This window comes from Pecten maximus, chromosome 5 (genome assembly GCF_902652985.1).
Source record: "Pecten maximus chromosome 5, xPecMax1.1, whole genome shotgun sequence".
Taxonomy (NCBI): domain Eukaryota; kingdom Metazoa; phylum Mollusca; class Bivalvia; order Pectinida; family Pectinidae; genus Pecten; species Pecten maximus.
Window position 1 is genome coordinate 42376395 of NC_047019.1, and position 12380 is coordinate 42388774.

General features: G+C 36.4%; 1 protein-coding gene across 6 annotated transcripts in view; it reads left to right on the plus strand.

The window, feature by feature from the left end:
- Window positions 1-12380, plus strand: part of LOC117328085 — a 56300-nt gene that overhangs the window by 11226 nt on the left and 32694 nt on the right. The window contains exon 1 of one of the 6 annotated variants that reach the window (XM_033885436.1): window positions 618-874. The exons of 3 other annotated variants lie outside the window; for them this stretch is intronic. The gene's annotated coding sequence lies outside the window, so the exon portion shown is untranslated. Of the gene's footprint in view, window positions 1-617; window positions 875-3644; window positions 3754-7925; window positions 8036-12380 lie in introns of those variants that run through there. 2 more of the 6 variants (XM_033885435.1, XM_033885437.1) reach the window with 2 other exon arrangements.

A 12380-nucleotide genomic window follows, 5' to 3' on the forward strand; every position in this document is an offset into this window, starting at 1 on the left:
ATCCTGTTACCTCAGTAAATTATATACCTGTAGCTAGGTGTTTTCTTGACATTTCAGAGAAACTTAAGATTTCAACCCAAGATATTTCCTCACCACCACAAATGATATCTTTTCTTTCTCAGAAAAATATAGAAACTCCATCTTCAAGTGCAGATAAATGCTTTGATACCAATGTTAAAAAAGTTTCCAGATAAAACTGAATAGACCAGGATCCAGCAGACTGGGAGTGGAGGTATTTAAAGCATACAATAATACAAAAATGAGTATTCAGTTTAAAAATTAAAGAGGCTATTACCAGAGGTTGAAATAATAGTGTATGGTTGGTCAGTGTTAATGTATATACAAATGATCAGTCAAAATAGTACAGGGGTATATATGGTTTCCCTCTTCATTAAATTCCATCGACCTACTTATAGATTGACACACCAGATGATTACACAACACATGTACAGGAAACGTTGAGAATAGAGAACATTGTAAATACATTATGTATTGACAGATTTAATATTGTTATGATCACACCGGCAGATTAAGGGAGATAATCCTGTGTTATGAAGTAGGACTTGTGATACCAGGTATGATCAGTCGGATTGTCTGTCCCACACATTGTCTGGCCGTGCCCCCGGGGTAGGGCGGTGGTGATAGTTGGTGCTGGGACCACAAAGCCTGAAATGTAATCTGTAGGCCCAACTTCTGCCTGGGGATGCATATGGTCATGCTTGACTGACTTGTTCTTTGTTATAAGTTATGTTGTCATTTGTCCACTCTACTGTAGTACAGTCTGGATTATTGGTCAACACATGTACACTGGTGAAACCTACAAGATATTCTCAGGAGATAGTGTGATTGGGATATTGACAGGAGTTCAGTTCTGGTACAGTATATGTATACAGTGTACATAGAAATCATTATGTCAGGATAATACATACACCATGCTCTGCATAAATATTAAAAAATATTTGTTTATATTTTGTAAGTATTAGATAAAACACCATGTGAAACACTTAACAGTGATGTATTTTTAACAAATGTTTACAGACATCATAAAATCATAAATACATCGCCAGTTTTTGTTTTGACAAGTTAATTGAAATGAAATCTTGTATAAACATCAAAATGGTAATATAAGTTTACTAATTGTATATGAATTATCAGTTTTGTTTATTTTCATTTTAAACAAGCAAGAATAGTTTTTTGAAACTTGATAGACTTTTCATGAATTAGATCTCTATAAACATGCATGCATATGGGGGCAATATTAATGGAGCATGCTTCTCAGGCTGAGTTGGTAGAGGTCACTCAATTAATGGAGTATGCTTCTCGCGCTAAATTGGTGAGGCCAAGGTCACTCAGGCTATGGAGCATGCATCTCGGGCTAAATTGGTGAGGCCAAGGTCATTCAAGTAATGGAGCATGCTTCCCAGGCTAAATAGGTGAGGCCAAGGTCACTCAGGCTATGGAGCATGCTTCTTGGGCTAAATTGGTGAGGCCAAGGTCACTCAAGTGATGGAGCATGCTTCTCGGGCTAAATTGGTGAGGCCAAGGTCACTCAGGCTATGGAGCATGCTTCCCAGGCTAAATTGGTTAGGCCAAGGTCACTCAAGTGATGGAGCATGCTTCTCAGGCTAAATTGGTAAGGCCAAGGTCATTCAAGTAATGGAGCATGCTTCTCTGGCTAAATTGGTGAGGCCAAGGTCACTCAAGTGATGGAGCATGCTTCTCAGGCTAAATTGGTGAGGCCAAGGTCACTCAGGCTATGGAGCATGCTTCCCAGGCTAAATTGGTGAGGCCAAGGTCACTCAGGCTATGGAGCATATTGCTTCTCAGGCTAAGTTGGTAGAGGTCATATGCATGCACTCAGGAGATGGAGTATGCTTCTGACACTTACAATTAAACTGGAAAAATGGAAACAATTTCAATTATCTCACCTGGTCCAAAGGGCCAAAGAGCTGATATGGCATGACATGGTGTCCATCGTCCATCAACTTTTCTTTAAAATTTATATTAGTCACAAATGACATGATGGATTTTGACCAAATTTAATCAAAAACAATCTTTGGTAAAAGCTAAGGGAACCAATTTTTCATACATGATAGGTCTGGCTGAGTAGGGGCAGAATCGATGCAATAGGTGAAATATAGCATTTTTTTTTTAAATCCTTCTTCTGTAGAAATGTAGAGTGTTTAGCCATATTCACTGCAACATCCAGTTGAGTGATTCAGACCCTCTAGGCCACTTGTTCTTTTATTCAGTTTTGTTCTTCAAATTTTGTTTTAATGATCACCGAGCTTAATTCTGACAGACATTTACCTGTGAAATGTTTTATTGCTAAGTTGATAGTTGTTTTTGCTGAAAGGAAATTGTTTCTTGTCCTGAACAACAATTTATGATAGATGAAATAGAAAAAAAATCATGTTTTTCTTTTAGCAAGAGATTGAGATTCATGTTACTAATGCTGTACATATTTATCAGTAGCTATTTATCATACCATCATTGTAGCAAACTTGATGTGTGTCATCCTATAAGTACATCACACAACAACCTATAGCTAGGAACTTAAGGAACACTGAACCTTAATGGGTGTTGTCGTATAAGTACATCACACAACAACCTATTTCTAGGAACTTAAGGAACACTGAACCTTAATGGGTGTCGTCCTATAAGTACATCACACAACAACCTATTTCTAGAAACTTAAGGAACACTGAACCTTAATGGGTGTTGTCGTATAAGTACATCACACAACAACCTATTTCTAGAAACTTAAGGAACACTGAACCTTAATGGGTGTCGTCCTATAAGTACATCACACAAAAACCTATTTCTAGAAACTTAAGGAACACTGAACCTTAATGGGTGTCGTCCTATAGGTACATCACACAACAACCTATAGCTAGAAACTTAAGGAACACTGAACCTTAATGTGTGTCATCCTATAAGTACATCACACAACAACCTATAGCTAGGAACTTAAGGAACGCTGAGCCTTAATGGGTGTCGTCCTATAAGTACATCACACAACAACCTATAGCTAGGAACTTAAGGAACACTGAACCTTAATGGGTGTTGTCGTATAAGTACATCACACAACAACCTATAGCCAGGAGAATTAACACGAGCTGAACCTTGCCTTGAGGTTGACAAGTAAGACCAGATCTGGTGTGTGGTACAAACTTGACCCAATTCAGTCATGTCAAACAGATATGTTGTGGTTAAAGATTGAAGTATCAATTAAAACGGATTAGTAAAACATATGTATCTAATCAGTGAACATAAATTAACATTTTATATAAAACTGATGATGATTGTAGATAAAGACTTCAGATGTATAGATTTAACCTTTGTAAATAATAACTGATGATTTTGGATTCAGACAGTACATATCAATTAAACCATCTTAAAAAGACATGACTGATGAAATTTAACCATTATAAAAATGTAACTGCAATTATGTATAAACACTTATATCAATTTGATTACATTTTACAAAATTCTACAAGCTCATAAATGTCATTGATCCATCATAAATGTAGTGTTAAGATGAAGTGAGCTACAGTTATTTAGTGGTAGTATGTGTGTAGACTCGGTGGATATTTGTGAGACACTCCCCTTGGATTTATGTGTATAAATATATAATTGATATTTTTCCGGGAGGAATGACTAAGATGACACAAGGTAAATGAAGTAGATACATTTAGTGTAAACACCACAGTATCACAGGCAGGGTTTGTGAGGAAGTTGTCCTTTATTAAGGTGACTATGTTTTCTTTGTATTTTATTTATTATAGTTATTTATTTGGTGTACAGAATGTATGATCAAGACAGACAGATAATTTCTTATGAGATGTTGTTGTTTATCATTACTGTGGGAAGATGAGATGTTGTTGTTTATCATTACTGTGGGAAGATGAGATGTTGTTTATCATTACTGTGGGATGATGAGATGTTGTTTATCATTACTGTGGGAAGATGAGATGTTGTTGTTTATCATTACTGTGGGAAGATGAGATGTTGTTGTTTATCATTACTGTGGGAAGATGAGATGTTGTTGTTTATTATTACTGTGGGAAGATGAGATGTTGTTGTTTATCATCGAGATGTTGTGGTTTATCATTACTGTGGGATGATGAGATGTTGTTGTTTATCATTACTGTGGGAAGATGATATGTTGTTGTTTATCATTACTGTGGGAAGATGAGATGTTGTTGTTTATTATTACTGTGGGAAGATGAGATGTTGTTGTTTATCATTACTGTGGGAAGAGGTTTGCCTGATGATGTTTCTTCCTTGCTTGGGTATTTCTTGTTAAACTATATGAGGGAAGGACACACAACAACAGATGAAAGAGACTGATTTCTACCTATCATTAGGTATGGTTACCATTGTGATGATTTCAACCTATCAATAGGTATGGTTATAATTATATAATTACGATTGTGATGATTTCAACCTATCATTAGGTATGGTTATAAATATAATTACCATTGTGATGATTTCAACCTATTCTTAGGTATGGTTACCATTGTGAAGATTTTAAGCGGTAACCATTGTTTTAATTTTAATCTATTACCAATTAGAGCAATCATTGTGATGATTTTAACCAATTATCATTTATAGTACACATTGTAACTGTGTAATGTGTGAGAGTACATATATCTACACATTGTACCTGTGTAATGTGTGAGAGTACATAGCTACACATTGTAGCTGTGTATTGTGTGAGAGTACATAGCTACACATTGTACCTGTGTATTGTGTGATAGTACATAGCTACACATTGTACCTGTGTTATGTGTGAGAGTACATAGCTACACATTGTACCTGTGTTATGTGTGAGAGTACATAGCTACACATTGTACCTGTGTATTGTGTGAGAGTACATAGCTACACATTGTACCTGTGTATTGTGTGAGAGTACATAGCTACACATTGTACCTGTGTATTGTGTGAGAGTACATAGCTACACATTGTACCTGTGTATTGTGTGAGAGTACATAGCTACACACTGTACCTGTGTATTGTGTGAGAGTACATAGCTACACATTGTACCTGTGTATTGTGTGAGAGTACATAGCTACACATTGTACCTGTGTTATGTGTGAGAGTACATAGCTACACATTGTACCTGTGTTATGTGTGAGAGTACATAGCTACACATTGTACCTGTGTATTGTGTGAGAGTACATATCTACACATTGTACCTGTGTTATGTGTGAGAGTACATAGCTACACATTGTACCTGTGTTATGTGTGAGACTATATATATCTACACATTGTACCTGTGTTATGTGTTAGAGTACATAGCTACACATTGTACCTGTGTATTGTGTGAGAGTACATAGCTACACATTGTACCTGTGCACGTGTATTGTGTGAGAGTACATAGCTACACATTGTACATGTGTATTGTGTGAGAGTACATAGCTACACATTGTACCAGTGTATTGTGTGAGACTATAACATAGCTACACATTGTACCTGTGTAGTGTGTGAGTACATAGCTACACATTGTACCTGTGTATTGTGTGAGAGTACATAGCTACACATTGTACCTGTTTTATGTATGAGAGTATATAGCTACGCATTGTACCTGTGTATTGTGTGAGAGTACATAGCTACACATTGTACCTGTGTATTGTGTGAGAGTACATATCTACATATTGTACCTGTGTAATGTGTGAGAGTACATAGCTACACATTGTACCTGTGTATTGTGTGAGAGTACATAGCTACACATTGTACCTGTGTTATGTGTGATAGTACATAGCTACACATTGTACCTGTGTTATGTATGAGAGTACATAGCTACACATTGTACCTGTGTATTGTGTGAGAGTACATAGCTACACATTGTACCTGTGTATTGTGTGATAGTACATAGCTACACATTGTACCTGTGTATTGTGTGAGAGTACATAGCTACACATTGTACCTGTGTAATGTGTGATAGTACATAGCTACACATTGTACCTGTGTTATGTGTGAGAGTACATAGCTACACATTGTACCTGTGTATTGTGTGAGAGTACATAGCTACACATTGTACCTGTGTATTGTGTGAGACTATATCATAGCTACACATTGTACCTGTGTATTGTGTGAGAGTACATAGCTACACATTGTACCTGTGTATTGTGTGAGAGTACATAGCTACACATTGTACCTGTGTTATGTGTGAGAGTACATAGCTACATATTGTACCTGTGTATTGTGTGATAGTACATAGCTACATATTGTACCTGCGTATTGTGTGAGAGTACATAGCTACACATTGTACCTATGTATTGTGTGATAGTACATAGCTACATATTGTACCTGCGTATTGTGTGAGAGTACATAGCTACACATTGTACCTGTGTATTGTGTGAGAGTACATAGCTACATATTGTACCTGTGTAATGTGTGAGAGTACATAGCTACACATTGTACCTGTGTATTGTGTGATAGTACATAGCTACACATTGTACCTGTGTTATGTGTGAGAGTACATAGCTACATATTGTACCTGTGTAATGTGTGAGAGTACATAGCTTCACATTGTACCTTTTTTATGTATGAGAGTACATATCTACACATTGTACCTGTGTTATGTGTGAGAGTACATAGCTACGCATTGTACCTGTGTAATGTGTGAGAGTACATATCTACACATTGTACCTGTGTTATTTGTGAGAGTACATAGCTACACATTGTACCTGTGTGATGTGTGAGAGTACATAGCTACACATTGTACCTGTGTATTGTGTGAGAGTACATAGCTACACATTGTACCTGTGTATTGTGTGAGAGTACATATATCTACACATTGTACCTGTGTATTGTGTGAGAGTACATAGCTACATATTGTACCTGTGTATTGTGTGAGAGTACATATATCTACACATTGTACCTGTGTATTGTGTGAGAGTACATAGCTACATATTGTACCTGTGTTATTTGTGAGAGTACAAAGCTACACATTGTACCTGTGTTAAGTGTGAGAGTACATAGCTACACATTGTAGCTGTGTATTGTGTGAGAGTACATAGCTACACATTGTACCTGTGTATTCTGTGATAGTACATAGCTACACATTGTACCTGTGTAATGTGTGAGAGTACATAGCTACACATTGTACCTGTGTTATGTGTGAGAGTACATAGCTACACATTGTACCTGTGTTATGTGTGAGAGTACATAGCTACACATTGTACCTGTGTTATGTATGAGAGTTCATACAGCTACACATTGTACCTGTGTTATGTGTGAGAGTACATATCTACACATTGTACCTGTGTTATGTGTGAGAGTACATAGCTACACATTGTACCTGTGTTAAGTGTGAGAGTACATAGCTACACATTGTACCTGTGTATTGTGTGAGAGTACATAGCTACACATTGTACCTTTAAATTTGAATGCACCAACTCTGTCTTGTTAATCACAGGTAGGAAGTTGAAGTGTAAATGTTTACATACAGGTAAGGTTTAATGTAGAATGAAATTAATGTCTGTCTGGAACAGGCATACATGCGTTTGCACCCTTATAACTTGGCCCTATATATATGTTATACTTGGTGAGTCATTATTGTGCATTACTTTGTAGTTAGAACATTTGAATAGTTAAAAGATTTAAATGAATTTGTGGGACAATACTTGAATTTTATAACAGTTTTTAACTACAAATGTGCATATAGGCAAAAAAAAATTGGATTTGAAAACTGCAGATGTCGAATTATTTGAATTTCTAATATAGAGTGTTTTGGTAAGTTGCAAACCTCTGTGTAGGCTCAATATATATATATATATAGTCTGTACATGTGTTGTGTGAAAGTTTTGTTAAATGAAAAATGTTTCAATGACGTTTTGACAGTTTGAATTGTTAACTGGAGCATTTATTGGATGTAGTGTTGTTACATATGTGTTTAGCCTGTATTGGAACACAAGGGGTATCTTGTGGTGTCTGCAGGAGTGGGGTGTCTCGGATTCCTAGACGTACTGGTGGTAACAAGGTGCTGTAACTGGTGGACAATGCAACAGATCAGCTGTTATTACAGGTGAGAAAAAGAGCCTGGAGACTGGGACAGTTGTTACCACTGCTATCGTAAAGGAAGGACTAGTGATAGAGTTACTTAGAATGCTGTGGAGAGGTTCATCTGCTGCATTAGTATAGTGTGACGTGATACACTTTTGTGACATCATCTGTATTCATCAAGGTTTGAATAGAGTCCTTCCTCTGTCTGTTGGCTGTAGACACAGGTTTGTTCAGACTTTCTACTTCGACATAGTTTCATTAATATTCCGCAACCTCAGGAGGTACCTGTACTTAAAATATTTATCATACGAAAGCTGTTCTGGTAACTCAAGTAGTGCTTTCCTATAGAAAAAAAACGTTTAAGTTAAAGAAATGGCAGATCATCTACCTTTTTCTTAGAAACAGTATCAGAGATACCCAGCCTGCTTAAAAATCAGCTTTCAAAATTTCGTTCCCAACCTTCCTGTAATTATTAGCAACTTTCAACCTCAGAATTAATGTACCAGAGATTAGCACTTTATTCATTTTCTTTGGAAATATAATCATGATGGTATGTTGTCATTTAGTGTTGTTTTAATAGTGCTGTGTTTTGTATCAGTGGTGTACAAGTCAGGAAGAAAACACTATGTACAAGTCAGTAGGGAAATACTATGTACAAGTAAATAGGGCAACACTCTGTACAAGGCAGTAGGACAACTCTATGTACAATTCAGAAGGACAACACTATGCACAAGTCAGTAGGACAACACTGTACAAGTCTGTAGGACAACACTATGTACAAGTCAGTAGGGAAATATTATGTACAAGTCAATAGGACAACACTATGTACAAGTGAGTAGGACAACACTGTGTACAAGTGAGTAGGGAAATACTACGTACAAGTCAATAGGGCAACACTCTGTACAAGTCAGTAGGACAACAGTATGTACAAGTCAATAGGACAACACTGTGTACAAGTCAGTAGGGAAATACTATGTACAAGTCAGTAGGACAACACTATGTACAAGTGAGTAGGGAAATACTATGTACAATTCAGTAGGGAAATACTATGTACAGTCAATAGGACAACACTGTACAATTCAGAAGAACAACACTATGTACAAGTGAGTAGGGAAATACTATGTACAATTCAGTTGGGAAATACTATGTACAAGTCAATAGGACAACACTGTACAATTCAGAAGAACAACACTATGTACAAGTGAGTAGGGAAATACTATGTACAAGTGAGTAGGGAAATATTATGTACAAGTCAATAGGACAACACTATGTACAAGTGAGTAGGACAACACTGTGTACAAGTGAGTAGGGAAATACTACGTACAAGTCAATAGGGCAACACTCTGTACAAGTCAGTAGGACAACAGTATGTACAAGTCAATAGGACAACACTGTGTACAAGTCAGTAGGGAAATACTATGTACAAGTCAATAGGACAACACACTGTACAATTCAGAAGAACAACACTATGTACAAGTGAGTAGGGAAATACCATGTACAAGTGAGTAGGGAAATACTACGTACAAGTCAATAGGACAACACTGTACAATTCAGAAGAACAACACTATGTACAAGTGAGTAGGGAAATACTATGTACAAGTGAGTAGGGAAATACTATGTACAATTCAGTTGGGAAATACTATGTACAGTCAATAGGACAACACTGTACAATTCAGAAGAACAACACTATGTACAAGTGAGTAGGGAAATACTATGTACAATTCAGTTGGGAAATACTATGTACAAGTCAATAGGACAACACTGTACAATTCAGAAGAACAACACTATGTACAAGTGAGTAGGGAAATACTATGTACAAGTGAGTAGGGAAATATTATGTACAAGTCAATAGGACAACACTCTGTACAACTCAGAAGAACAACACTCTGTACAAGTGAGTAGGGAAATACTATGTACAAGTCAGTAGGGAAATACTATGTACAAGTGAGTAGGACAACACTATGTACAAGTCACTAGGGAAATACTACGTACAAGTCAGTAGGGAAATACTATGTACAGGTGAGTAGGGAAATACTATGTACAAGTCAGTTGGGAAATACAACGTACAAGTGAGTAGGGAAATACTATGTACAAGTCAATGGGACAACACTATGTACACGTCAGTAGGACAACAATATGTACAAATCAATGGGACAAATGTTCAAGTTGGCATCACTTTGGTCCATCATATCAAATCATTAGAATCAAAACAGTAGGTATAATTACATGAATCATTTGGTTAAAACCTGTTGGAATATTTTATCTGACAAAATTTAATGTATGCATGCTGATTTATATTTTGTTAGAACTATAAGATGGAACAAGATAAAGGTAAATTTTAGAGAGGTTTGGTATGTAATATGGTTGTATCTATATGTAGGCTTTTTAATGTTACCATATAATCGTGTTGATTATATACATATTACATGGGAGGTACAGTCACATTGTAAAGGCCACTGGGGAAAATGAGTGCAAAATTAAATATACCAAAGGTAGAATTTGTGTGTAATCTTTGGTCTAAAGCAGGTGCTTGCGCATCTATACCTATATTGTTATGATAAGGAAAGAGTGCAGACAGTGCCCTACAATAGTGCTATACTGGAGTCTTCACATTTCTACAGTGTTTAGTGTGAATATTTCAAGAATTGAAACACTGGCGATATGCTAGTTTACCTGATTATAGACCTGCAGTTAAAGTGTGAAAAGTTAAAAAATCAGGTTTGCTGCAAAGGCAAATGGTGCACGGATTCTAACCCACTACCTACTTATCAGACAGAGACATATTCTTGGTCTACTTGGAACAGTTATCCGACAAGTTGGAAGGACTCCAAGGTTCTCAAGAGGGGTACGATAACCTCCTATTGAAGAAGCAAGTCATTAAGTGTACATTACTAAAAATATGTATGGCACACGTTTAACATAAAAGTTTAATCACCTATTGTATCTAAATAGTATTTCAATTTTATTTTTAATGCAAGTAAAGAAAAGCTATTAGAAATGTGATAACAGAATTGTAGGTAAATGAAGGTTGTTTGGTGTGGGGGTGGGGATGGGGTGGAGTGTGGGGTGGGGGGTGGGGGATTTATTGTCATATCTGACCAGAACTAGCCACCATGGTTATCTATGATAGTCAGATTTCCATAGAGAAATTACACTTGTCAGTTTTCAGTTATGTTAAAATTTAAGCCATTCTGTAGTATTGATCAACGCCTTACTCTGTAGTATCCCAGGCCATTGTATTTATCTGATCCTCTAATTAACTTATACACTTTCTTATGTTAATTATAATTTGTCAGAATTTGAATAATGGTCTAAAAATGAGCAGGGCTGTTACTGTCCATACTAGTATTTGTATGTACATAACTTGGAATTAAGCTTTTAACTTTCTCAAGGTAAATAATGTTTGATGTGTATATAGGAGAGTTTAACATGCTATGATTAGCAGGAAAGTCTTGGTGTCGACCTACAATACCAACCCTGCTATCTGTCTACATCTTAATGGCTTATGTCACAGGATAATTGGGGGCTGTCAAATGACTTATTCTCACCTACACAGGTGGAAATCGGGCCTAATTTTAGATAAATAGGGATAATTTACAGGTACAGAGGAGCCCGTGGGTACTGAGTGGTGATCTTGGTCATCCAGAGGTTTTATTATGATGTAGATCAACTGACAGGAAGTTGTAACGTAGACTGTATTAAAATTTATCAAGTTGCAGCCTTTAATTAAGAACTTATCCACTTAGGGAAAGTGTACAAAAGGACTGGATGTTACCAAAATAGAGACAATGTTCCAAAATATCAGATTTAGAATGTTTTAACATCACTGGTTGAGGCAGTCTTCACCAATTAAAAACCAAGAGATCTGGAATGCAGAATTGAAAAAGTTGTTGCCAGTTTATTTTTCCTTTAAGAGATAAACTGTGTGATAAATGAAATGTGAAAATGTACTTAATGTACAAAGTGTACTAACTGACCCCAGTGTGACAAAATCAATAAAACATATGGCATGATAAAGATTTAAAATTTTAAAGCTGTTTTATGCAGTAAAATTTCAAGATTTCAACAGGAAACTTAAAGAATGAGGATGGACAATCAGAAGACACCATCCTAATAGGACACAACCCCACAGGACACATAACCCCACAGGACACATAACCCCACAGGACACATAACCCCACCAACATTACCAGAAGAGACTGTTGCTATAGACATCCTTTTAAGTTACTTTTATTTTTTGTAAAACAAATTCTAGTTAAATAATTGTTGTGTGTGAAATGGTAAGAATTGTGGCTGTGATGGGTGTACCAGTTGACTTAGTAGTGGAGACCACAGGGACAACTTCACCACCTTATTTACATACAGGA